Source organism: Phyllostomus hastatus, unplaced genomic scaffold, assembly GCF_019186645.2.
Source record: "Phyllostomus hastatus isolate PE091 unplaced genomic scaffold, TTU_PhHast_1.1 phas_contig_16, whole genome shotgun sequence".
Taxonomy (NCBI): domain Eukaryota; kingdom Metazoa; phylum Chordata; class Mammalia; order Chiroptera; family Phyllostomidae; genus Phyllostomus; species Phyllostomus hastatus.
This window is the reverse complement of record NW_025333643.1, coordinates 4,121,499-4,127,293: the sequence shown is the minus strand read 5'-3', so window position 1 is coordinate 4,127,293 and position 5,795 is coordinate 4,121,499.

Below are 5,795 nucleotides of genomic sequence, written 5' to 3'. Positions count from 1 at the left end.
GGTAACTGATGCCCAGAGCCACTGAGTGACTTGTGTAGGACCACACAGCAAATGCAGACAGCCTTCTGTTGCAACCCTCCTGCACTGCCCTGCCTTGCTGCTGTTGCTGCTGGTCCTAGCCTTAACCTCCCCACTCCTCTCCACACCTTCTAGCCAGAGAGAGGGATAGAGAGAGAGATTAAATTCATCTCACTTCTTGTTGTGATCTTTTAATAAAGAAAAGTGCTTTTCTGAAAGGAATCCAAACACGAATCCTTTTATAACAATTATTGGACATCATTCCTAATTATCAAAGTAATACAAATTTACTAAGGAAATGTTAGAAAATACAGATAAGTGAAAACCAAAAGTACTCATAAAGTTTCCTCTCCTTCCCACCTATCTAATACAACTACTTTAAGCATTTTTATACACAAATATGTACACAAGTTCTGTCCAGAAAGTATCCAGCCATATGCTATGAAAAATAAGACATTTTTGAAGAAGATACAAGATACAAGAAACATTGTACATAGGAAAACGACACCTCAATCCCCTTCAAACTAGGCACCTTGGGACCTCACACAGTTCTCCCAATCGCCATCAGCTGCCCTGTTGTGTTTTCCTGAATCTCATCAGCAGTCTGAAATCTCTTTCCTTTCAAAGGTGATTATAACTGTGGGAAAAGCCAGAAGTCACACGGTGCCAAATCTGGGCATTAGGGAGGCTGCGTCACCTGGGTGATTTGGTGTTTCACCAAAAACCTCTGTATGAGATGTGACGCATACACAGGCACATTGTCATGATGAGGCTACCAATCGCCATTTGCCCATGGCTGCTGCTTTCTGAATCATCCCAACAGTTTCTGCAGAAGAATGTTCAAGCTTGACACAAAATTTGATGCAGATTTGTTGCTCTACTTGTTCAGTCATTTTGAATACAAGGGCCACACAATACACATGCTCACTCAACAGCATCTACACCCCCACTGACTAGTGCTGTGAAGTTGTCATTGCTCATGCATGCACATTCCAGTCCACTCTCCTTGGCTGCCAGATTACATCGATGTTGCACAGACTGTTCTCATTATATTAACAGTGGCTGGACTTTTTCCAGACTGACTTTATATGTTTTCATAAAATAAGTTTATGAAAACCTTGTCTTTTGTGACTTGCCCTTCTAACTTATTCAGATCATAACTAGTTTTCACATAATTCCACATTCTTTAGTATGGTCTTAACAGCAGCTATATCTATTCTATTGATGTAGCATAATTTATTTAACTCTCCCCCCATAGTTAGACATTAGGACCATTTTCAATCTTTCATTACTGTACACAATCCTGCAATGAACATCTTTATACATATCTTGTTGGTATGATTATTTTTCCAAGAAAAACTCTTAGAGTATGGAATAATACACTAAATATTTTTTAAATTCTCAACATCTGGTTCCAAATTGCTTTCCAGGAAGGCTGTATTGGTTTACACTTCCCCCAGCAGTGTGCACACCAAACCTGTGTGCTTTACTTAAGGAAGGATGGAAGAAGTAGTTCTTGTCATTCCAGCTAGCGTTCCAGCATGCCAGATTAACTAAATTTAGAGTCAGACTAGCTATTCAGAGCTAGTCAGACTAGCTGCCCAAGGCCAGAAACTTTGGAACTAACTCAGAGCCAAGTTCAATTTCAATAACTATAAATAACATGCTTGTTACTTGGCCCACTTTGGCTTTGAAAGATATATATGTGCTCTCACAAACTAAGCAGGAAATAAAACAAGGGAAGGGCCATCCTGCTTACTTTGGGCAACTATATGAAAAATGACCACAGAATCTTAGCACCCAGAATGCACAGTCCCCAGAGGAAGTGGCTGAATTCATAATGTGATGGATGGGGAACTGGACTGGGCATTCCACCCTGATCTAGAAGTCCAGAATTTGTCAGTTTGGGAGTGCAACCCAAGTGGCATTTACTTCCTCTGGGTCTTAAGTGCTTTGTGATTTTACAATTTCCCCTGTGGAAACACAAAGAAAACTCCGATGGTCAGTGGGAAATCTAAAATTTCTCAGGTAAGATTTTAACTGGGGTTTGTTTCAGGTCAGGTTCTATGGCTGATTAGCTGGATTCTGTGGCTGGTTAGCTGGATCACTGTAGGCAAGTCCCTTCCCCTTCTTAGTTTCCCATGTGAACAAGGAAGGCGCTGGCCTGGATTTGGTGAGCCATGAATTTTGTTTCCCATGGGAGAGGGAAGAAAGAAGGGGTCCCAGTGCTCACCAGAGCTGAGCACTTTACACATACAAGTGTACTGAATCCTAACAACTGCTACATGAGGAAGTGTTTATCTGTGCCTGTCCAGAACCAATGTTCCATTATTCTGCTAATAGCACCCTGCTGTTTGTTTAGGGAACCTTCCCTCACCCACTCCTAGTCCCTATGACTTAGGAGAGGCTGATTTCAACCATAGGCATGTGACTCAGGCTTGGCCATTCAGAGCAACTGTGATGGTTTCAGAACTGAACATGTGACCCAAGCTAGGCCAGCGGGAGTCAGTCCTGAGATTTGTGCTGGAAGTATTGGGAAGCAAGTGATCTCTTTGTCTTAAGGTTGCTTAATTGACCATTTCCACCTTCCTGTAGAAAGACCCATCCTCCTAATAAAACTAACTCAAAGGAAAACAGAGTTAAGAGAGAGAAGGAGACAGATTCAAGACAACTTCCTTTGAGCTTATGTCATGGACTAAATCTGAATGCAAAACAACTTCCTAAAATGTTCAGTTCAGAACCTTTTTGGGCTAAAACTGGTAATAACTGGGTTTATGTTACCTGCAACCAAAAGAATCATCACCAAAATCCTGCATATGACATAGACATTATTATTCTCATTTTACAGATGAAAAAATTGAGGCTCAGAGAAGCAGAGTAAGCATAGAGCTAACAAGTGGCAGAACAGATTTTTAAAATTTAATCTTTATTGCATTTTGTCCATTACCATTTAGTCCTCTTATACCTCTCTCCCCCCAGCAATCACCACACTGTTGTCCATGTCCATGAGTCCTTTTTCCTTTCTGTTCAGTTCTTCCACCCCCAGCTCCCACCCACTAGCTGTCATCCTACTTTCCATCTATGATTCTGTCCCCATTTTTATTGTGAGTTCAGTTTGTTCATTAGATTCCACATATAAGTGAAATCATATATTTGTCTTTCTCTGACTGCCTTATTTCATTTAGCATCATTTTCTCCAGGTTCATCCATACTGTTGCAAAGGGTAAAACTTTCTTCTTTTTTATAGACAACTAGTATTCCATTGTTCCAACCAGTATTCCGTTGTTTTATCCACACATCTACTGGTGAACTCTGGGGTTGCTTCTATATCTTGGCAATTGTAAAGAACATTGATTAGACATAGGGGTGCTTATGTTCTTTTGAATTAGTATTTTGGGTTCCTTTGGATATATTCACAGAGTGGGATCACTGGGTCAAAAGGCAGAGATACTTTTAATTTTTTGAGGTATCTTCATACTGCTTTCCACAGAAGCTGCACCAATCTGCATTCCCACCAATGGTGCAAAAAGTTTCCCTTTCTCCACAGCCTGGCCAACACTTTGTTTCTTGATTTATTGATGATAGCCATTCTGACAGGTGTGAGATGGTATCTCATTGTGGTTTTAATTTACATTTCTCTTATAATAAGTGACATTAAGCATCTTTTCATATGTCTATTGGCCATCTGTATGTCCTCCTTGGAGAAATGTTTATTCAGGTCCTTTGTTCAGTTTTTAATTGGGTTGTTTGTTTTTTTGGTGTTAAGTTTTGTAAGTTCTTTATAAATTTTGGATGTTAACCCCTTATCAGAAGTACGTGTTCTCCCATTCTGTGCATTGTCATTTTATTTTGTTAATAATTTCCTTTGTTGTGCAAAAAAAATTTTTAGTTTAGTGTAGTCCCATTTGTTTTTTTTTCTTTGTTTCCCTTGCCTGGGGAGATATGTCCAATAAAATATTGCTAAGAGCAATGTCCAAGATTTTGCTCCTTATGCTTTCTCCTATGATTCTTATGGTTTCATGTCTAACATTTAAGTCTTTGGTCCATTATTAATTTATTCTTGTATGTGATATAAGAAGGTGGTCTAGTTTCATTTTTCTGCACATATCTGTCAATTTTCCCAACACCATTTATTGACTAGACTATCTTTAGCCCATTGTATGTGCCTCCTTCCTCTGTCAAATATTAATTGGCTATAAAGGTGTCTGTTTATTTCCAGGGTCTCTATTTTGTTCTATTGATCTGTTTGTGTATCTGTTTTTATGCCAGTGCCAGGCTGTTTCAATTACTATGACCTTAGAGTATAGTTTGAGATTAGGTAACATGATTCCTCCAACTTTGTTCTTCTTTCTCAGGATTGCTGTTGCTAAGTGGGACCTTTGGGGGTTCCATATAAATTTTTGAAATATTGGTTCTAGTTCTGTGAAATATGTCAATGGAATCTTGATAGGAATTGAATTAAGTCTGTAATTTGCTTTGGGTAGAGTGGAAATTTTAATTATTCTTGTTCATGAACACTGTATGTGCTTCCACACATTTGTATCTTCTTCTATTTCTTTCTTCAGTGTCTTACAATTTTCCAAGTACATATCTTTTACATCCTTGGTTAGGTTTATACTAAGGTATTTTATTCTTTTTGTAGCATTGGGAATGGCATAGTTTTCTTAATATCACTTTGTGTAAGTTTACTATTGGCATATAAAACTGCAACTGATTTCCAAATATTTATTTTGTATCCTGATACTTCGTTGAATTCATTAATCAGTTCTACTAGTTTCTTGGTGGAATCTTTGGGGTTTCCTATGTATAGGATTGGGTCATCTGCAAATAATGACAGTTTTTCTTCTTCCTTTCCAATTTGGGTATCTTTTATTTCTTTTCCTTGTCTGATATATTACATATATTGTATATATGTATATATACAATATTGCATATATTATGATATATATATAACCTCAAATTATATATATATAATCTTCTACTTTGGGATGAAATGCTCTGAAGATAGCAATTAAATCCATTTGATCTAGTGTGTCATTAGAGGATGATGTTTCCTTGTTGAGTTTCTGCCTGGAAGATTTATCTATTGAAGTCAATGGGGTGTTAAAATCCCCAAGTATGAGTGTATTTCTTGTGAAATACACTTATACACTTATGAGTGTCAATCTCTCCCTTTATGTCCATCAGGATTTGCTTCACATATTTAGGTGCTCCTATGTTGGAGGAGCACCTAAATATTTACTAGAGTTATATCCTCTTGTTGGATTGTTTCTTTTATCATTATGTAGTGTCCTTTGTCTCTTACTATAGCCTTGGTTTTAAAGTCTTTTTTGTCAGATATAAGCACAGCTACCCTAGCTTTTTTTCCCTTTCCACTTACATGAAATATCTTTTTCCATTTCTTTACATTTAGTCTCTGTGTATCTTTTAATCTGAGATGGGTATCTTAGAGGCAGTACATATATGGTCTTGTTTTCTTATCCATTTAGCTACCCTCTGTATTTTGGTTGGAATACTTAAGCCATTTACATTTAAGGTGATTATTGATAGATACATATTTAGTGCCATTTTATTGTTAGACTATTTCCCTCTGTTTTTTCTTTCTCTTTTTCTTCTTCTTTTTAAATCAAGCCGTTTAACATTGTTGCAGTACTGGTTTGGTGTTAATAAACTCCTTTAGCTTTTTTCTTGTCTGGAAAGCTCCTTATTTCTCCCTCAGTTTTAAATGATAGCCCTCCTCTGTAAAGTATTCTTGGTTGTAGGTCCTTGCTTTTCAT